This window comes from Zootermopsis nevadensis, unplaced genomic scaffold (genome assembly GCF_977971745.1).
Source record: "Zootermopsis nevadensis isolate Lab colony 2312 unplaced genomic scaffold, Znev_1.0 Znev_ptg000050l, whole genome shotgun sequence".
Lineage (NCBI taxonomy): Eukaryota > Metazoa > Arthropoda > Insecta > Blattodea > Termopsidae > Zootermopsis > Zootermopsis nevadensis.
Window position 1 is genome coordinate 4931779 of NW_028259182.1, and position 22830 is coordinate 4954608.

The 22830-nt window shown below is 43.5% G+C and overlaps 1 protein-coding gene across 2 annotated transcripts in view; it reads left to right on the top strand.

Moving 5' to 3' along the window:
• Positions 1-22830, top strand: part of LOC110838525 (uncharacterized) — a 139633-nt gene that overhangs the window by 13393 nt on the left and 103410 nt on the right. The window contains exon 2 of one of the 2 annotated variants that reach the window (XM_087361094.1): positions 10235-10314. The exons of the other annotated variant lie outside the window; for it this stretch is intronic. The gene's annotated coding sequence lies outside the window, so the exon portion shown is untranslated. The remainder of the gene's footprint in view (positions 1-10234; positions 10315-22830) is intronic. 2 annotated transcript variants of the gene reach the window in all.

The window sequence follows — 22830 nt, forward strand, 5'->3', positions numbered from 1 at the left end:
TTCTACCCCTGAAAAAGTGGACGCAAGCTTTTAGTTTGGACGAGAACCTGATTTCAGGATGAACAGTGTGAGATCTCAGGGTTTTTTTTTGGGGGGGGGGTAGAGCGCATAAGTTTATTTCTCGGCACTTTGAGTTAAGATGGCTAAGAAATCTTAAACGTTCAACGGAGCACCTGAAACATCGTTGTTAAAAATTCGCCACGACATTTCCAGGAAATCAGAATTAGCGTAAAATCGTCTCGCATTTGTTCCTGTTCTACTTTACAGTGGCGCAGTGATTAAGAAAAAAACTAATTAAGATTAAGTAACTGGAGGTTGGGCTCCACTTGTTCTGGCGCATATTCGACGCGTGTTTCATTTGTTCTGAGAACAGCGCAGTTTATGGATCTCCTCTAACTTTAATCCAAGGGACGCTCTGTCTCACGTACTGAGACACACCCAAAATGTATTAAGGCCTGCGAGGCCTTCACCTGCAGGTCTCTCGGATCTTGTAAGCACAGAGGCTGTGGATATTTCGTCATTCTGAAGCAACTAATATATCTTTCTGAAGAAGGCCACGCTGCTCGTAAGAAGAGTAGGATCCGTGTTCATGCTCTGTCATGCACGGAAACAGGGGTGACCCCGGGATGGGGGGGGGGGGGCATAAACAGAATAAAATGCTCTTGGCAGCGGTTTTATGTCGAAACAACTTTCTTCCTCGGCTGTGCCAGCTCATTGACAGCTGGTCCTTGCGATGTGAGTCAGCACCGGTGGTGCGCTCCACGTCTGCCGAGATGACGTTTCGGGTCACCCTGTTTCTGCATGTGTAACGACGCTTTCACATTAATTTTGTTGGTTGCTCTGTCACGTGGCGTTTCACTGACGCCCATGTTCTCACATCTGGCGGCGTCCTCGCATCCGGATTAGAAGTCGCGACCTTGAAACCGTCGGCTGACGTCTCCTGGCCAAAAATTTTTCCAGTTTCGCTGCACCCTGTTATCATTCAAGGTCAAACAGTTCCAGCGTTGACCTTAAACGATCCGTGAACAGACCAGGAATCGGCGAACTTATTCCGTTACGGGCGTCCTTTGAGTTTAACCCTTAAAGACCCAGTGGTAACTATATGTACCACCTGATTCACACAGTTAATAACTCTGCGTATTGTATATGTTGGTTTCGTATTGTTCTCAGTGTAAAAAGGGGTTATTTCCTTAAACAGCGTTAACCAGTTGATCTTCGTAATGGTGAAGTGTAGTGTTTTCTTCGCGGTACGGACTGAATTCTTAAATAATATTTAGACGAGCTTCGGCTTCAAAGAGTTAACTGCGTAATTTGCAAATTTATAAGTACGAATGTGATAACAAAATGGTTTGATAACCCACGGATTATTCTGTACCAGAAGCAATTTTATTTGGTAAGGCTTGTTAACAGTTTTTCTTTGCTGCTGTTAAAACTTCGGACTGAAGGACAAACTGAAAACATTCCTCACTTTACTTTGATGGAGTACGAGGGGATAAACCCTCCCACAGTGAGTTTCAGTTTTTATGGTTACCTCGTGGGATCGCTCCAGCCCTTAATGACAGAGTGTTAAGTGTTCCTTGGCGTTCACGTGTGTATTTCTTCTACGTCGTCAGCTGTTCGGATGCGAATCCTTCCGATATTTGACAGGATTTGAAGCCCTTCGTCTGCAATGACCAGCACATGCCAGTTTTCACTTTGTCCCAACACCCATCAGCAATCCGTCGACGCCGTCTGTTCGCCGACAGACTGTCAAGAAAGTATGGTAATAACTGGCAGCATGGGGCAAAGTTCTTCTTCGGCAAGATTGCAGAGATGTTACCAGCTTCAAGACCCATCTTGATATTGTCTTGCATTTTTACGCCGCTGTCTCGCGAGTGGCTTCCTCCGTCCTATGTCTCTGACGACTCTCTCGTCTCTCCGTCCGCGCAAAATATCCCGCCGTCACCCTGACAAGTGGTCGCCTTTTTTCTAAACTCCGTCGCGATGAAGATTATTCTCCTTGTTACGTCATGGTACTAGCCTCGAGGCAGTTCACTGCCGAAAGCAGCCCTCTGCTGTATCTCACGCGCGACGTTCGACGATCCGAGCGCCCCCTTGGCACGGCACGCACCAGTTATCGGGACACCCGCAGAACGACGAAGTCGGTGGGATTTTATAACCTACAGAAGCTACCGAAGGGCCAAATTTTAGTTATTTTCTAGCCCGGGGGAGGGGGGGGGCCTTTGACCTCCCCGCTGACCGCGCCTCTATCTGTTTGGACTCATTTCGAAGGCACTTACATCAATTCTTCAGTGAGGCGTCCTCGGATTTCTCCAGAGCGCTCCGATGTAAATGCACAACTTTCACTTTTCTATTGAAATGGCAAGGATTCGGGTCACTGACCTCAGGAAACGACTCAATATTGAAACAAGTGACGGTCGGCCGTGAACTTTTATGATGCGTCATTTCATTTCTCGTAAATATTAAAACTGATGGCGCTACAAGACCACGTGACTGCTGTTATTTGCGAAAAATAGAAGTTTATGTCGCAGTTCTATTGCTGACCGTGAACTTTGTCGTGTGTTACATGCGATGAAAGCTGTCTCTGTCTTAGGATCATTAGGAGCCTTTGTAATGATGATCCAGAAATGTTTATAAGGTTCGTGAGCTTATGTACAAAAGTAGTCGAGAAAGCTTCGTTTTGAAATAACCTACCGACCCAGTCCTCCGGGTGTTTTAGTCGCATAGCAACCAGTACTAACCAAGATGCTAACTAAGGGCGGAGTATTAATCTAAGGGTCAAGACAGCGTCCCATGTGCTGTTAAAAACTTCCTGCTTTGCGAGACGCATAGCTCGAATTATAACGCAGTGCCTTGTAAACTGTGGCTGTGGTTACCCTAAGCGGGATTCTTGCCTACTGCTGCTAATGAGAGGACGAGCCCACGACGTAATTTGTCCTTTAAAAAAGGATCGGTGTCCTCGAGTTGGGTCGAGAGCGGGTGAGATCGCCTTGGCGGAAGGCCTCCTTGACTGGGTTTTCCTCTTTTGAGAATTATACCCTGGCATTTGCCTTACAACTGAGGAAAACTCGGTAAACTTCAGTTACGACATCACTCCTGCCTACTTGGCCGTCATTTTAGGGGCATCCTCGGATGGTCTGACGAGTATGAGTCTTCTGTTAACGCGTGGGTGACTTCACCTAGCCTGTGGTAGGCGAAAGTGCCTTCCAGGTTGCCGAAATAGGAGTTCTGCGCGACTGCCAGCTTTTGAGTCGAAGCTCTCCGTTAATGATCTGATGTCGGCGGTAAGTGGATTCCCCAGATCCTCGTGAATTTTGCCTGTTACTAACGTGCCAAGGCGCGAAGACGCTTGGATTGTAACACTTGCAGCTTCCGGACGTGGCTGAGAGCAGTCGACCTCCAGATCGGGCATGTGTAATCCGTCATAGGACGGACGAGCTGCTTGTAGAGCGCCACACCATTTCGGGTGGATTGTAGCCTGCTTTATATATATAAGGTTTGAATGTGAGGACCCTGTTCTCGGTGTGTGCATTTTAGTTGGGCGAATCGCCCACGTCAAAGAAGTAGCTTGTTATTGGAGAAGCCCACGCGAGGTCATTGGCCTCACTAACATCTCAAGACTCGCCTCTAGTCTCAGGTTAATTACAAAAATTACTTTGCACCTAACACGTGAAGTTCATGTCCAAACTGAAAATACATCATTAAATCCGACCTTTTGTTCAGGGCGGTCTGTGCGAGGAGAGGGTTCCGACCTCTGGAAAGAGAGTGGGGGCTGCAGAGAACTTGGTGAAGAGGAGCTTTGCGATGTGTTTGTGGGGATGGGGTGGGCTGCACATGTGGCACGCATGCCCGATGAAACTTCTTTAAAACTTGAGCCGAGAAACGTGACCGGTTACGAGATTCGGTTGTCGCCTGTAGGAATATTGTCACCAGGTTCGATAAAAGTCAGGGATATCTTGATTGTCTTAGCGACTGTCAGCTTCTCAAGGTCACTGCTCCGTGGTTTGAGGCGTCTGGTACGACAGGCCTGGTGTGCGAACCGGTAACAGGAGACAGTGACTTCTTTGGCGTGTTTCTTACAGGGGCGTGGCCTGTGGTTAACTTCCGGGTGGCTTTCGATCGTTGCTTTATTTTCCACGACTTGTGTGGTGCATAGAAATCCTTACCTGAACTGTCCGATGGAGAGTCCGAATGTGTACGCGACTCTAGAAGTTTTGTTCGGAATAATAGGGAGGGCGATTTGCCACTGATATATTTGATACGTCTCTAGGGAGTGTCGTGGGTTCTGTGTGAAAGTGCCCCGGTGTTTGGACTCGAGATAGGCCAAAATATGATTAGCTGGTTCTCGGGGAGTCGAAACACTCGACTGTTATGAGAATCGTATAATCCGAAATTTCCACTGGAACGGATCGTTTGCCAGACTTGGGGCATTAATTAATGTGAGTTAGTTTGCAGGTGACGCACCAGCTGCAGAGGTCGCCGCAAGATGGCACACATCGTGCCGTCGAAACTTTTGAAATCAAAGCCTCAGGCCAGCGAATATAGAAATTGAAACCGGATTTAGTTCTGCCGGTAATAATAACATCCCGAAGGCGTTCTCCGTAATTCGTATTATAATCCAGTCACTTAGATTAAGAGACTGAATTTTGAAACTGCACAAAACAGATGTCACTTTTATGTGTTTTTATGTTAAATTTCTAACTAAATTAATTTATTATTTCGCCATGAAGCGTCTGTTGTTACTTACATCCGCTGTTCCCCAAAGATTTGGCATTGCGCTTAATAGATGTTTTTAATTGCGATGTATCTGTACGCGGTCAAGCGATGTGTCATTGTTTTTCGCGCTTCGTCGCTGCAGAATGTCCATTGTTTCATTTCGACGACGAACGTAGCTTTCGAGTTGTCGATGGTTGATTTATGTACTCGGCTGTACACATTGAAATTAAAAGCCCTTCATGGACCAGGGGTCGTGATGTGAACGCGCACGGCGTAAAGAATCCACGGCTCATAAACCACGACGAACAGCTGACAAGTCAGTGAGTCACCTCGTCGCGAGGTGAGCCTTGTCTTTGTTCCAGACAGACGGACACACAAAATGGTTCTGGGTTTTGAAAGGCGTGTTACCTGATCGGGAATTTTGGGTCACAGCGTCATTTGTAGGTGGCGTGCTTCTTTAGAGCACTTGAATATGATTTTACTCCAAATGTTGATGCCAAATTTTGTTGTTCCCTGTTTAATTATAAAATGATCGAAGTTACTGATGCCACGGTCGGCTGCTGTATTTTGGCACTGAGCACGTTCAAAATTACAACTCTGCGCCCAGCAGCTGTAATACGCGCTGGTACGTGCCAGATGTTCGTTTCACATTGGGCAGATCTCGTGCGCGATTTTGTTCAGCGACACTGTGCGGACACGCGGGTGTCTTCTGAGAATTAAAAGAAAAAATCTTTCTTGGTCCCTAATAAACTGACCCACATTCAAAATGCACATATAACCAGCGCCCGCAGAATGGATACAGAGCACTGAAACAAAAGACTGTTCGCTCGTTTATGACCTGTTTTGTATATGCTTTATACAAAGCTGTATTCCAAATTATTACGTGTTAACGAAAATATTATGAAATTGCGCGGAAAATTAATTTGTTATATTTTTTCCCCCGTTTTAACTTTGCTTTGCTTTGCCAAAATCTTTTACTTTCTAAATTTAGTCTGTCATGAGTCGTGTAATCTGGGTAATGATTCCATGGCGTTTACCTAGCCCCCTCTCCCCCCCTCCCCCGTCGTCTGGTTTCAATGCTTTCTTATAAATTTCTTGAGTGACTGTACCGAAAGGAATTCTTAATCTCTTCCACGAATCTACGGTTTCAGATCAATTTCTTTAAATTAATTACTTCGAACTCCACTCAGAAATTATGTAAATGCCTGTCGTGAGCTTCAACCCCTGACCCCACTGCTCCCCGTTTTCGCTGTGTTAAAGGTAGGCTGCATTACCGTCTGTCATCCCTAATTACGGCACGCATTCCTTTTCATTTTTCTGAAGTCAGCTCCTCCAAATTCTTCCTAAATTTAGCGATGTTTCCCCCCCCCCCACCAGTTTTATGCCAAATTTCTGTTTTCCTCCTAGTACCCCACCCTCGTCCTTAAATTCCTACAGCGGTATCCAAATTCATATTCTCTTTTCCAATATCATTTTTACCCCCATTCCATCATTTCCTCGCATTCTCCCCCTCCCTACTTATCGAGCGAATCTTATTTCCAATCCTCCCCTGAACCCTCTCTGAGTAGGACCCCCTCATCTTCCCAGTTGGGACTCCGCTCGGTGATACATCTTTAGCCATCTTCTGTCTCTCGTGTTTAACTCCGCATTATTCCTCGTCTCCTTACCTTTGCTCGTACCTTTCTGTCAGTTTCCCCAACTTTGTCTCAAAAAATTTCTCGTTCATATACCATTTTGCCCCCCCGACACCCGACGACATTGAGGTGGAATTATCAGAGCAAATTCATGTTTCGCTGATCGAATGACAAGGGTCGAAATTTCGTATGGAATCATCGTACGATTTGAGGTTTTCACGGCTGTGAGCACGAAAGTGACTGTCTTCTGGGTTGTAGCGCCGCGTAGTCTGGTGTAGAGGTTTACCGACGTTTCGCAGGTGCTTGATTCATCGCCCTAATGAACTCCGAAACGTCGGCAAACCTCTACACCAGACTACGCGGCGCTACAACCCAGAAGACAGCCATCTTCGGACTCACCGAATTGAAAACCTCAGATCCTACTCGGTCGATCTTTGTAATGGTGAAGTGCAGTGTTTTCTTCGCGGTACGGACTGAATTATATTAAATGTTACTTAGACGAGCTTCGGCTTCAAAGGGTCACACTGGCGTTTGACATTTGTTCAGGACACAAAGAACACGTCTCACGAAAAAGATGGCTGTCTTCTCGGTCTTTGTCCTGATGATGGGAGCGGTAACCACCTCAGAAACATCGGTAGACTTCTACCACACTAGACGGAGCTACAACCCAGAAGGCAGCTAGCCATGTTCGTCTGGAATTATGACGCCAGCTGTATGGTTACGTCACTTCCTGTGTGAAACCTAGAAATTCAAGCGCTTGATTTTTGTTGCGCTGAGACACGTGCGTTGGTCGGGGCGTGCAGTAGAATGGATCAGCGAAATTTAATATCGAGATGTATCGTTGGGACTCAGGATTATTGCCACTGTTCATTGATCAGTCGTTTGCCTGAATTAGGGATCTGGTAGGCGTCTCAGTCTGGGAGGTAATTGTATGTTCCTGAAAAAGGACTAGCTAGTGGCGAAACCACAAATGCAACGCAGCAAGTCGTCGTGTGTGTAATGGCAAAAGTACGGCGCGTTATTGAATGATGAAATATGGAAACGTTCAGTTTTATTTCGTGAGCCCAGATGGAAATCATAGCCTCTTTTTCGTTCCGTCCCAGTTGCCATGGAATTGTGGTGAAAAAAGAAGGAAAATAAGGCACACGATTTGATACGAATTTACTGGGGTGGAACCTGGCACGGCACGGGGACACCCCCCCCCCCCCCCACTGCAAATTGATGTTTCTTTGACAACGCCGTCTGTGGAACTTTGATGTACTTTCACAACTGGAGAAAAAGTCAAGTTTCCAGAAGATAAATGTTGAGTGCGTTTCGCCACCTTGCAGAATAAAAAAAGCCCTGAAGCCGAATGAATGCCTGATTCAGCAATTCAGAGGCGATGCAGCCTGTTTCGGTTTTTATGGTAACGTCTTCAGGTACTCGTGCTAGGGACGTGTAGTATCGTCGCATTTTCTATTTCATTACGATCGTGTTCTAAGATCACAGAGTTTTATTTTAAATGTTTTCAGTTCGTCGTTAAACCTTGGTTTTCTGTAATGATCAAGGTCGTTCTTAAAAATCATTTTGCATTGATTTAATAGGGGTTATGTTTTTACCCAAAACTCGGCTTTGCAGAAGGCATGATTGATAAAAGTAAGTTCTTGACGAAAATCTTTGAAAATGATTAATGTAAATTATATTATAAATTATCTTTGCTTGAGAGATAGTCTTCTCCTGTGATATCGAAAGATACAGCTCGAATGATGGACCTTTCGGACGAGAAAATTGATAACAAATGTAAACATTCGTCTGATTTTCTTGAAATAACACCGAGGCCTGTCTGCTGGCGTGTTATGAAGTTATTTGGTCTCGTACAGCCGCTGGCTTCTTCTGTATAAAAGGCCAGCGAAAACTTCATTTATCACTGAGATTTACTGAAATAAATAAATAAATTGTTGAAGTAGCCTTTATGAGAGTCTGATCTGTAAAAATGACTTCAATTAGTACAAATCACGTTTGACGCAAGTCCTTCTTACCGACAACCGAATATGTACCCTCGTTGACCCATTTACTGCTATTTACCACCGAGGCGCCTCGTAACGATCGACGCAGGAGTTAATGGTTACCAAGCAACGTAGTAGCGTTGAACATCGGTCTCTTTCGTGATAAAAAAATAAAAAATCGGACAGAAAGAACCGAGCGAAGGCAACGAAAATAGTATTTTTCTAAGTTCTTTTAGTACGTCTCATGAAGGGTTTGTCTTCATTCGAACGCACCTACGAGCAGCAAAGCTGCTGTTTCACGAAATTAATTACGTAGACATACGCAGTTTGAAGTCAGAACAAGCGAAACTTTATGAATACATTTCAGAGATGTCAGACAGAACGCTCAGGGCACCGATAAGACGTACGTGGTTTTCATCTGGATAATATAAACAATGAATTAATGATTTCCGGGAACTCAGTTGTCTTGCGATTCGACGTCGATTTAGTCCTGTCGACGATTACACGTGCAAAACTTCGCATTGTGACACCACGTTTCAGCACCGAGAAGAGGGAAGAAAGTCAGTTTCTTTGTGTTTGTTCGGCTTCGTGATTGAAACAGCGTGTGTTCCGCCATGCTGCGCTGTGCCTGCACTCTAGCGGTCGCGTCATTGAGTTATGTAGTATCCAAAAGAGCGGTGTTATGCACTGTGTTAGGTTAGGTTGCTTTACGGTTTAATTCTTAGAATTCTGTGTAACAGGTACAGTCGGCTTCATAAAAATATCAAAATGCTTTATTTAATGTTTCTGGTTAAGAACTGCACTTCATTTGCTGAACTTAGGTAAGCAATGTCTTGTGGTTTGAGTGTTATTTCATATTTTCCACATTCTTGGAAATATACGTGAAAGAATCTTGTGTTGGAAAGTGTGGCATTACGCCATCTGTCGTCAACCCAATTGTTTGACGGTTTGAGATGCGCCACAGTGCAGTACTGGACACTTCATTTGTTTCTTCAGCTGGAGAACACATTAAACACGTATCTGCTATAATAATTATGGATAAGTAATAACTTCAGTAGAGTGGCCTTACGCTCCAGACATACGAGATGGAAATAAATATAAATGCGGACAGAGAAAATACGTAACGCAGTTATTTTTTCTTTCAAAAATCCTACGTCAGAGGCGTGTGTTTCGTTGTGTTCCTGAGGGCTTGATCAGCCGAAGGGCATACGACACTCCCAAAAGCCCTACGCCCTCCGATGTTCATTTGAGAAACTGCGAGGAATACCATTTTCTGTCACACTGCTCTGACGCTGAGCCTGCAACTTGAAAGTTCTCAACCTTCAGAATCATTTACCTCCCGCCTCTTCTTCGACGTGGAACTTTGAACTAGAAGTAGTTTGTTGTTAACCGCAGTGAAGCCTCGCTCCCTCTTTGCCGGAAAGTATGTTAACAGTGTTTGTTGTCACGTGACAAGCCTGTAACACTTTGAATGATAAACGATACTCAGTTTGACAGAAGAAAATAAATTGTTTCATATTGCTGTCTTCTGGGTTTGGTAGTCGTGCGGGTAGTCGCCATGTTGTTACTTCCAGCTGCAAAGCGGATTTTACCGCTAATTCCTCAACGCACCGCGGCTTAACCGCGTAATAAAATTTTGGTTGCAACCTGGGAAAGCGTCTGGCTTGCAGATTTGGCCTCGAACACGAGGGGGCGTCTTCGCGAGAGACGTTTCTGGATTTCATGAAATCACGTTGACAGATTTCTGTCTTTGGAAACCCCGGAGAACCAATGGAGGGGAAGTGTCAGTGGTATCCGCTGAACGCGCGACGTTCGGCTGAAAGGAACTGGAATTTTGCACGTTGTGTGTAGATGCGTTGTCCAGTGCAAAGTACACTAATGCCTCTGTTGGTGTTGCAGTGTTTATCCGCGGATGACGCCCTTCCAGGGATCCTGATTGGCTTAGCGAGCGGATTGAACCGTTCCACACCTGGCGGGCGGTGAGTCCATGCACTATCAAGCTGTCTCTGTTATGCGCGCCTACATTTTCGCCCCCTGCAACTAACCAACCCTTCGTCGGGGCGCGCTAATTCATATCCGCATTAATTATATTTTAACTTCGAACCAGTTCCTGGGTACACGTTGAAGAAGTTCCAAACATTGGGTTCGACTCCAGTATCTGCTCTACTGATCGATTACGCTATGACTTTCCGTGTTACAGTCATTTGTACACAGGCCCTTCTTAAACTGAACTGGAAGTGTTAGACAGGCGACTGCGAATGAAGGATTGGGAAGGACACGTCTGTTTTAGGGTACCGAAGAAAACATAAATCGATCACCGGGTCGATAATCAAAGAAGGGCCTCAGGAATATCGCTGTCTAAAGTGGTCAACGCAAATGAATTAGCACCTCAGCATGTCTAATCTTGTGCTGGTCTCGGCTAGACCACGGGCAGCGAGATCCAAATAGTCGGGAATGAATTTTCGCTTCAGGTTTGTTGATAGAAACATATTAACGTTAAGCCGTGAAGTTCCTTGATTAAACGGCGTGAGGTATGAACAAAAAGCGAGTTCTGTGTTTCGAGATAAGTGACGTGACGTCGAGCGATTGTTCTTGTCTCGCCCTGCTCGTGCTGACATTTCTTTGGTATCGGTGCTGAGTGATCAAGTGTTTTGTAGTACCTGCGATAGTGAGGCGAACCGGACAGAAATTTGCAGGGGACGCATTCCGTATCGACCCCAACGGTAGGATGACTTTGTGGACGATTAATTCTTAAGACACTATCCTTGGAATTTGTGTCGAGGAACTTACGAAGATCGCGAAACATCTCATTCCGCATAACTGGTCTCCGGGCGAAGACTTGGATTCGAACGTGGAGTTCCAAGTGCGATTTGAGGTTCTCACGGCTGTTGCTGTCGTCTGGGTTGTAACGCCGTGTAGTCTGGTAGAAATATACCATCAGAGGTCCTTGCTGCCTTCATCATCTGGGTGATGAGAGACGCGTTACAACCCAGAAGATTACCACCTTTGTACTTGCGTGTGCTTGTGTTAAGTCCGAGTGCATTTAAACTTGAGTCATCAAAATTTCTATTCCATTTCGTGTTTCTGTAAAGACATTGTGGTGTTGCCTAGCCATCTGTAGGGCAGTGTTACCCTTAGGGCGTGCCATGAATGCAATAAAGGAGACGAGGACTTCAGGACGTTCGAAGTTGCTTAGTACAAAGAACAAACAATCCTTGTTTCTACTCAGTCAAAAGAGGAAAATACGTCAGAAGACGGGAACGTATTTCCCGTTGTCATTTGGTTTTTTGAATCACATTTCGAACTGCGCCCAAAAGTTTTTCCTTCGTATGCCCTCGTGCGTCGCGTAAACAAGGCAAGGGGGAAGTAGGTTAGGTTAACTTTGATCGTCGTCTGGTGTTCCGAGCGGATGATAATCTTTGCACAGAGTCCACATTTTTAAATTGCGATATAAAACTGTTTTATAGGTTAAATGAAATAATAATTGGATACAGAGCTGTCTGAGAACAACATTTTGTAACCAGGATCGGACAGTAATCTGCCTAAGCAGACACGGCTTGCATCCTTCACTTGTTTGGCGCAGACATCTTGTGTCGATGTCGAGTTCATTTGTTTCACGTTACAGATCACTGATGTATTTGTAATTAGAAGAGGAAATGTCCGATTGAAATGTACGTAACTTATAGAGTAGCTTTAATCCAGTGTGCACGAAACGAGATTATTTAAGTGGCGTTACTGTAAACAAATGTGGGAATACTTTTTTAATTTGTAGTGAAGAACTTTTTCGTATTTCATTGGACGCGAATGCATGTTTTTTTATATGTACTTAGCTAACAAATAACCTATTTGAGTTCTTACCTTGTAATCTTTAGGTTGGGTTGTGTTAGGTTAGGTTAGGTTAGCTTGTGTTAGGTTAGGTTGTGTTAGGTTAGGTTAGCTTGTGTTAGGTTAGGTTAGCTTGTGTTAGGTTAGGTTAGGTTGTGTTAGGTTAGGTTAGGTTAGGTTAGCTTGTGTTAGGTTAGGTTAGGTTGTGTTAGGTTAGGTTAGGTTGTGTTAGGTTAGGTTAGGTTAGGTTCGGTTCTTGCTACATGTCCTTTCATCGACGTGTACTTCGTCTTATTGTTAATCGGTTAAACTGGCATGACGTTCTCCTGAATCGTCTGTTTAGTAACAGCAGAAGTACATTTGTTAATAAAATTTTAAAATAAATTGTAAAATTTAAGGGTAAGTACGTGAAACCTGCTTTAGAATTAACATGTGCATGGTCGGTTTATACACGAACACTTTCAGTGTCATTAGTGGAACTCTCACCACATAGATGGCTCTGATGCGCAGAACTATGGCAATTTGAGTTTCTGGAATACGGGCGAATTTATGTGTTTATTAACGTTGGAATGGAACATTTATTAGGCGATAAATAAGGGAAGGCAGTTCAGTGCTGGACAAGAAACAGCGATGCCTAAGAGACGATGTTCTGTTACTGTAACGGCGTGAACTTTCAGGATGGTGCATTGTTAACTAACCACTTGTCAGCTGTTTTTTTTTTTCCAAATGAAAGGAGCATCATTTTCACCTGTGCTCGTGGTAGGCACTCATCACAGACTATTGTTAAGATGATCAAAGGAAGTAGAATGGGAAGTTGACTGTCCTCTGGGCTCAGCTATTCTGGTAGAAGTTTATCGACGTTTCAGAGGTTTTTGCTGCATAAGTCATAAGCGTGGAAGTTCGTTCTTGCATCAGATTTGAGGTTCTCACGTGTGAATGTCGATTTTTGTCTTCTGATTTCTAAAGCGGTGGAACATTCAGCTCTGAAGATGGAGTGTGTTCGTTCGAAACGTCGTCATGTAACTACAAGTCCACACGGCTTTAGAACCCGCATTACGAACATCGACATTTTATTAATTGTTTGAAGCCGAAGCTCGTCTAAATAATATTTAAGAATTCAGTCCGTACCGCGAAGAAAACACAACTCTTCACCATTAAAAAGATCAAGTGGTTAACGCTGTTTAAGGAAATAATGGACATTTATTCTGATAATTAACCATTTGAAGCCGAAGCTCGTCTAAGTAACATTTAATATAATTCAGTCCGTACCGCGAAGTAAACACAACGCCTCACCATTACAAAGATCAACTGGTTAACGCTGTTTAAGGAAATAATCGCTATTTACAGTGAGAATCATACGAAACACGTAAATACAAAATGAAGAGTTATTAACTGTGTAAAGCAGGTGGTACATATAGTTACCACTGCGTCTTAAAGGGTTAGCCTGCCGAGAATACGAGCTTGTCAAGAAGGGCTCTTTTCCCCTGTGAGTTAGACCCACACGTACGCGAACTTTTGAGATCCACGCGGAGAGCGGTGAACGTGTGTCGGCCTATTCCCTTAACGGCGTGTTTCGAAAGGGCTCTGCCATTGGCCACAGCGGGGCTTTGCAAGTCCTCCACGTGGTCCCGCCGTTATGATATGAATTGAAAAGCTGTTATTTTGCCGAAGCGACATGTTACATTGAACTGTGGACCCAGCTGAATTTGAATAATAGATCACGTGACCATATTACCTGTGTTCCGTTTGTGTATGTCTGAATGACTGACGATGCATTTCAGACGCGAAAAATCCCCATGAAGATAATTACTCATATGGACTGTAATTAGGCGCTCGACACATTAGATTTTTATTTACCTTTCGTGTGCGACGCCCACACACGGAATTTACAAATATTTTTGTGTCAACCCATCTTTCTAGTGACGCTGGAATGGGCGTGGTACGCCTCGTCAATTCCACGAAGGCCGTCTTTTTTTTTTCAAACCTTTTGTAGACAACCTTACGGAAATAAATTACCGTTTGTTTAACGAAATGTCTCTTATGCCGTTCCTACGTGCTGCTGCGTTGGTAAACTGATTTATATATTTTTTTTACATATCTAAATGATGTCAAGTGATGGAGTAATGTGTGTTTCAGCGTATTAACATTTATTTTACATCTAACTGGACCGATAATATAGTTATAAGAGAAATTTAATCACTGTCAATTTGGAATGTATGTTGGCAAAAGTTTGGCTCAAGTCTGTTCCTTCACGTTATATCTGTGTTTAGCTGTTGTAAAAGAGATGTTTGTCAACTTTGTATCTTAAAAGGTTTAAAGTGAGTTGTAATATAAATTACAAATGGGAAAAAATATTTCTTTGAATTCTGGCTAAAATCCAGTGTTGTATGTAAAGTGGTTTGATTATTATTCTCTTAACCCTTGTTAACAGAATAAAATTTATCGTGAAAATTAGTGTAATTCACCTTCTGTTAGATTTTTCGAGAAACAGTGGAGGAGGCAAATCCTGCAACCACCACTCAGCTGCTGTAAACTTTTTGGACACGTGGTCTTCCATCAAGACGGCGTCAGAGCGTTTGTCTTGTGTTGTTTTACACTGGAGATCTTTGACCTCTGGTAATACGCCCCAATTGCCAAGTGCCGCGTATTTCGGGTACCTACAAATGGTTGCACCACGAAGCTGTCAGATGCACGCGTCTTTGAGATTAAGCTCTGTAAACCAATGACAGTCAACGACGTAGGATTTGTATCTGCGAAACTAGAGAAGTGAAGAGTAGCAAAGCAGAAATTACTGTTTGCTGCTGCTGGAGCGACAGGATATGACGTGACATTTGCAGAACCCCTGGCAGTCATTCGGAATTAATCCCAAAATCGATTTCCCATCAGAGTCCTATTTCCCTCTGACTCTCACACCACGTCGTCCTATCTCGACCCCCAGACGCCCGGTTCGTGTGTCCTTCACAACTTGCTGTACGCGGACCACACGCTTCGGCTCACCTTCGACCTCAGCGGGTCATGTCAGGATGAACTCTGGCTGTTATAATCGCAAATCTGTCGCAGATCCAAGTCGCGTTCGGCTCAGGCCTTGAAACCGGTGCGAACCAACTATGACCCTTGTCGATGGATTCTGACAGTAATTTGCGTCTGAATTTCAACACACAAACACATTAATTAATCACGAAATGACGAATTTGTCCCACGCTCGCAATTCCAAAAGTTGAATATTGACTAGATGATTCGCATTTCATTTAATTTCGTGATGTAATTGATGACAAATGATTTATCATCATGTTCAATTCACGACGTACAAGCTTCCCACGTGCTAACTGTGCAATGATTGGCGTGGCCCCTTGTCCCCCCCCCCCCTTCCTGTTTCACCTTTGCAGATGTTCCATCCATCGGGCTCTGTTTTTCTTAACTTAGTTCGATGTTGAATACATTTGTAATTGTCTTCGTATTTAATCGTCTGTAACCCGTTCTTGCACACACCTGACACATCTTAAACGTTTCTGTAGTTGCCGTCAGACTTAGCCTTTGTAGATTCTCCTTCCCGACCCCTTCCCCTTCACCCGCGACACTTCTGCACCGCATAATAATAATTCTTCAGTTCGGCCTTCTACATTTCCCTAGATAGTTATTTCTTTACAATGATTTATATGTTTTTGAATATGTAATCTTTCGTATTTGCGATTAAAGACCTGTTCTCCGTTCTTCAAAATTCTTTTCTTGCGTGACAGTGATATATTTCGCTAACTTGTAGGTCTGTCATCAGGGCGATGACAGTTTTATGCATTGATTTTGTAACTGTAGTGTCATCCTGGGGTCTCGGGTTCGATTCCCGAATTTATAACTTGTGTTGGGCAAGGCCGTGGTCTAGGCAACACGGAGTTTTCCTCCGTGGCATCCCAACAATTACTCCATTCACACACAGAAGAAGGCAATGGCAAACCACTTCTGGATCATCTACCAAGAACGTATATGAACAGCTCTCAGTCCGAGAAAAGGATGGAAGGATCCTGTTCATATGGGCCTGTCGTCAGACAGAACACTAAATAATAAATAAAAAGTGTCATCCGAACATGGAATATGTGTCCTGGTGAGTTTAAAGAACGGTTTCTTCTGCATACGGCCCCGCCTTGGCTCAGAGAGGCGGTCCCCGAGTTGCCATCCCGGATAGACCCCATATCGACCTTCCGCTCTTCATAATTCTTCGACTTCGCTGTCGTACAGCGACCTTTGTCAGTCTCCACCGAAGAATCTTCTTGTTTTTGGTCACACCCTGTATATGTCACCAGCTGTTGCAGTCATCGGAAATAATGACGCACGGTCGACAATGCGACATTTATGAATGACTGACGAGACGACGTCCAGCGATTTACGAGTACCCATTTCAGCCCCGCAGATGTCATATGCGTATTAAGTGTTTGCGCATGCGCGGTTTGATCTTTGTCCGACCTGAATGTGGAATTTCCCCCTCCGTTCCCCTTTTGGCACACTTGGTTAGTGCCCATAATACGAGCGTTAAGCGGGGAAGTCTGTGACGTGGCATCTGGTGTGCTGGTTGGCGAGTTATTATTCTTATTCCTGGAAGTTATGTCGAAACATTTGAGGTGTTACAACCGCGACAAGGTGAACTTGAATTTGATTGGTCAACAATGGGAGACTTTCCTTGTCAGCTCAGATATCAGAAAGCCGTGTTGTCAGATTGTATCTGACAACTTGCATTGTTGAACTAAATGTCTGGCTTATAAACTGCTGTATTTTAATAACTTTTATTTCAATGTTTGTCGAGTCTTGCCACATTTGGAGCAAGTTATTTTAATTTATTCTACGTCACAAGAAGTAACGATGCGCTGTCTGGCGCCAGCGGTAGATCATGCAACTAACGCTGCTCTTCTGTTAGAAATTAGGTCAAACATCTGACGAGCGACGTCCGAGTTTCATTACAGTCGATTTCAGTGTATATGTGATTATACTCCGAACAAACGGTGCCCCCATAAACAATGGCGCTCATGTAAAACGCTGACAGAGCCATCTGTCGTGCGGTTGGTTGAAACCTAGGCTCCAGTTTTGGAAGTAGTTTGGTGTAAAACTGTTATACACGTGTTCCAGAGAGGGTTTTGAAACATGCGCGGATAAAAATTGATAGATTAAACAAACGTAAAGCTTCAAGGACAGAAACGAGTTACACTTAAATGCCGAAGTTTCTAACCTTAATTTCTTTTTTCGTGAACGTCCATATTGGTAACGATCTACAGGTGAACACGCCCACCAAAAATTTACCGCAACGCAGAACCACGTGACACTTTGCTTCGGCGAACAGGACAATGTATTTTAATGACGATGTCGAGAATTAAGATTGTAAAACGTGGAATGATAGATGATTAGTGAATAATGAATTTGAAATGGCGTGGAAATAAGCTGGTATGGCCTTATTTAAGGCACTACCTCAAGAATTTTCCTGGAGAGACTGAGGAAGACCTGTAAATACTTGTGAGAACAACCGATTTTGAACCAAGGAGTTCCCATGTAGGAAGCTTGAACACTCGGTAGCTAATTTATATGCAAAATGTGTTTTTTTAAAAAAATAAATAAAAATACACCGCATATATTCGTGTGTTTCTGAGGCGTTAGTGCCTTCTTCACGGCGTGCCTGAACGAACATGTCGACATGTCCTGGTTCTTGTGCCTCTCTGCAGTTCACGTGAACGCACTGTCATCAGTCATCCTCACTTCATTAATCACCCTCTAACTAATCACGATTTTATCGGGTCAATAGGTTGCCGCGGGCGATGCTCCATTATTTTAAGTTAATTTAAAAGGTGTACGTGTTCGTATCCCATAAATATACATCAATTTAGCTGAAAATAATTTTCAGATAAGGATTTTTATCATTTTGTAAATGGACTTTAACCGCTAAGAAAATGTCTTGTGGGTTGAAGAGGTGAATTGGACAGGAAATCGGTTTGTTGTTGATTAAAACTTCCTGGATTTTGGTGCAGTCTGCTACAACCTTAACCTAACCCTTGCCTCATCGCTGCTCAGTTTGAAGTCCCAGCAAAATCTCCGTAGATACCAAAAGATTTTTTTACACAACACGTACAAGCAGTCTCAACATAAAATGGACTCTCTCCAGGGACAATTCAGTCCTCCTGTATTAAAAGTATCTTTTTTAACATGTACAGTTTAGCATTGTGCCTAGGGCCTGCGAAAAATTCTGTCACCATTTTTTTTAAAAATTCGAATATTTAAACTTGTAACGATTTTCCATCTTGATTAATGCACGTGACATCAAATTAGGGCTGAATTAAGCCCTTAGACTCTTCTGTGTTGTGTGCCCTTTGGCGGGTGCATTTTTATGGGTGTTTTGATTTCTGTTGGTAGATTGGCGATCAAAATTTTCTTGTATAATTTTTGTACTGACGTCAAAATTGTATATGTGACATTATAATGTGTTTATCTAAAAAATGGTTATGATATATTGATCTTTTAATGATATTTCTTCAACATTCGTTCGTATGAGAATTGAGAAGACAGTCGTGGGTTATGACGACGTTACTTCTACCCTGAAGACAGATACGATATGTTCCTAAACGTTGCCAACCTCTTACGTAATAACTTGGCGTCGGAAAACGTGATTCATAGTTACTCATTTGCCGTGAAATGTTTATGAATATCGCAGAAATACTTTTGTGTCTTCCTGCATTTGAAACGTTTGAACCAATTACTGATTACGTGATAATTTGCATGAACGTCGTGCTATCGCAGGCCGTCCGCCATAATGCTTTGTGGGGGGGGGGGCGAACATTGCATTTATTTTTTCGATTTGGAGGCCGTAACTAATGTAAGCTGTGAGCTTGGCCCTCGAATGTTGATCAGGTAGTCAATAATATGTGACGGCAAATATAACGCAATCTTGCCTCTGCCTTGGAAACGTCCATCATGAGGGCAAAGGCTGACACAAAATGTTAACCGAATTTAGTCGAGAACCTGATGGTAAGGGACTAGTGAGGTTGGGCGGGGTGGGACGATATTTAACTGATCGTGAGGAAATTGTGGACTGGATTAAGCTGGCTCAGGACTCGAAAAATTCGCGGGCTCTTCTTGAATACGATAATCAGCTTTGGAGTTCCACAAAGCGGAGGGAAATTCTGACGAACTGTGCCACTGGCAGTGTGTGTGCTCAGAGATATCGCCGTCAGCTGATCTTGTGCCAAATTGGACGTGGCAACCGTGGGAATGAGTGGTTCTGTCTTTAGTTTTTGGTCTCGTCGTAACGCGCAGATGGAGGCGGTAAGGATCTCTTGGAGGTTTCGTGGCAGTGAACAGCCGTGCCCTCGTCCCTTAATGACTGTCAAGAGCCAGGGATGTTGGACCCTTTTCTTTCAGACGAGGGCGTAGGGGAGTCGAGTCGTACGTAATTCATGGAGTGAGTCCCACACAGTGTAGAATGAATATTCGGTCCTGCGTAAGGGATATACAAAGTATGTTGGCCCACAGCTCTCTCACAAAAGAGAAACTTGTATAAAAATGCTGTGAAAACTGGCATTAATAATTACTTTTTTAATCACGTGATTTATTACACGATACGCGTAAAAAGAATTCGTGTTGGACTGGTCATGTCCGACCGTCTGTCCACATGACTCGATTCGAGAACTTATTTCGATTAAATTTGGTATTGAAGTTATGACATTAGGGACTATACTGTAAAATCCGAGCTTCTAAATTGTCTACAGTCGGTAATACCAACATGACGGACGAACATACTTTTGAGGTGGGATCGATACTAGCGCCAGTTGCAGTGGTGACTTTCGGAATTAAAAAATACTGGACTTGACCAGAATTCGAGTGCAGTAGGCTACTGTCGATATAAATCGACGTTCCGGTTTCGACTTAAAGCACTCGGACAAGATTTTTAAGACCAAGTTATTTGTGTACTCATTTATAAATACTTCTGAAACTTCTTCGTGCGACAGAAGAATCCATTTCACGCTTTCCTAACTCACGTATCTTGCGTATTTTTCTCTCTTCTGTGCCTCGGTCTCTTCTCCTCAGGGTTGCCATCTCAAACGCTGCGTCCATTTTGAATGTGGTACTTGCCCGCCGTAATTAATCGGCCACATTCCGCTCGTTCGTTCTCGGGCTTAGTCGAGACTCCGCTGAAATAATCCGGACTCAGAGCTCACACTTCATCCGCTTGTGAGCGTTCATTTTGATGAGGGACCAAACGCCATCCGCGTTGCTTTTGTTCCAGCGAGATACGAGACTACATCGCGTTTTATGTTGGTACGGGATTTTGGGGGGGGAGGGGGGATTTGAGAGTCGGGAAGGGGCACTTATATTTCCATTTTGCTCACTATGCTGTATTTTACAAGTGGGCGCCAGACTGAGACATTGAGGCGTGTACGAGGTCTCATTGTACTCTGTTATTGTAATCGTGATTGGCTCTCGGAGTTCAGTCGCTCAAGGACCGTTCATTTTGTTTCGCGATGGCAGAGTTCGGAAAGGAAACTTGTGGAAGTTGATTTTTCATGGCTGATTTTTGTTTTTCATTGTGGCTTCAGTACCTAAGTTTTTGTGGATCAGACACTTTTGGCGTTTTCAAATTAAGAAGTAAATATGTACACTTAGGTCAGACATTTTTGTTCTGACTTGCACGTGTATTAAACTAACGCTAAGTTAAGTCTTGTCTCACCTCGTGTAAGCCTTTCAGTGGATTTAAGATAAATTTTAATTAATTTGGTACAGAGGCCTGCTGTCAGTCAGTTTTACCTCCACGACCGTCTTACTGAATGATCTGCAATTCTTTTGAGCTACCTGCTTACTTTATGGTTTCATGAACTCTAACCCGCGGTCTTTAAGACCACAGACGGAAGTCCCGTGCACGTGGCTAATTCGTCTCTGGACACGGCACAATTCTTTCGTAACTCAACGGAGTAGGGTGTTCCTTGAGAAGCTGATAGTGACTCAGGTGGTCAATATTTTGACCACCTTCGATCCAGATGCATGGTACATTTAGAACACGCCACCGGTCCTGTCCTGAGCCAGCTGAATCCAAGCGGCCTCTTCCATTACGTATCAGGGCTGAAGTTTCTCTCCCATGCATGCTACATGCCTAGCTCATATCACGCTCGTAGAATTGATCCCACTAGCGAGTGGAAATGTGGGTATTTTATTTGTTTAAGGGGACAAACTGTCAATTACTCAATATTTTTTTTTCATCTCCGCGATACTTTATTCTCAATTACATTATGTGGCTACATGTTTCGACACTTGTGTCATCTTCAGGTTGTTACACTTGTTTGCTCTGTTGGTGTAACACTCTTAAGTCCAGACATCTTCCCCAGCATCCTCCTCTCGTACAATCTCTGTGTTTTTCTTTTTAATTAGGGCGAAGTATTTATTCCCAGTCTATCGATGGACGGTCAGTAACAAAGTAATCTTGCTTCGAGCTTTATCTCCTTTACTAAAGTCTTTCAGATTTATCGGTTCCCCTAACTCATTTTCCAACTATTTGATAGCGTCGTTAAATGTTATTATGGTTAAGTGCTGCAGTCTGGCGACGAGATGCGGATACACACAGCGTACTTCAGTGTTTTCCTCTGATATTTTCCTGTTTTCCTTATGGTACTTATCGTTTTCGTCCGTAAAATTAATTTCATTAGCACCGGACAGAAGCTGACGTGTCCCAGTCCCTTCCAGTTGTATCGGGCCCTCGTAATTGAGTTTATTCAATCGAAGTTCAGACCCGACGTTGATGAAGCATCGCCTTGTTTCAGGACTTTCCGAGGAGGATGCTCGTCGGACAGATGTTTCTATACGGACTTCGCGAATGGTTTCATTCAAGTGCCGTTGCTGTACCAAATTCATGGCGAAGACTTTCTTGTAGTCTGCAAATAGATGTACTCCTGTTTTGTCTACAGTGCCTGACGAATATCTCAGAGGAATCCGTGGTCCCTGATGTTCTCTTCTGCGCTGTAGAACAACTTAATGTGGGTTTCGTTCAAATCATACGCTGACAAATATTTAATTATGCTTTTGATATTGGCGGATGCCGTCTGTTCCAGACCCTGATACCGCCACTGTCTGGTGACGGGAGTAAAACGTCGACATTTCTCAAGACGTCTTTCCTGAATGCTGACACAAAGTTCTGTCGCACAAGATTTTTGGTTTATGAAGATGGCGATGTTCGTCTCGTTGGTTTTAACGCCATATGGTGATTAAGGTAGATACCAACGTGTTTGAGGAACGTTATGCCCTCATCTTCAGGTGTGAAGACGGCGTTATAATCAAGGAAACCATAATCTAAATATTATCTTAAATTGATGACAGTTACTATTTTCAAATTTTGATCCAAAGTAGACACGTTAATTTTTGCAGCATAAAGGCTTAATTACGGTCATTAAAATGTATTACGCGTTTTTAAAAAAAATATTTCGGACAGAAGTCAGAGAAAACATGAAAAAATGTCCCGTTTGTAGGAAATGTTGACATACCAACACTTTACTCTGGACCTAGTCCTGACTCAAGATTCACCAAAGCTTAATCTTAATTTTAGTGAAGACGCCATTTCTTATTCTTACGTTCTATATCAGCGTCGGTTACTATAGCAACATTAACTAAATGCTCTGTTAAGTAAGAATATTTTTGCTTTGCGAGATAACGTGTCG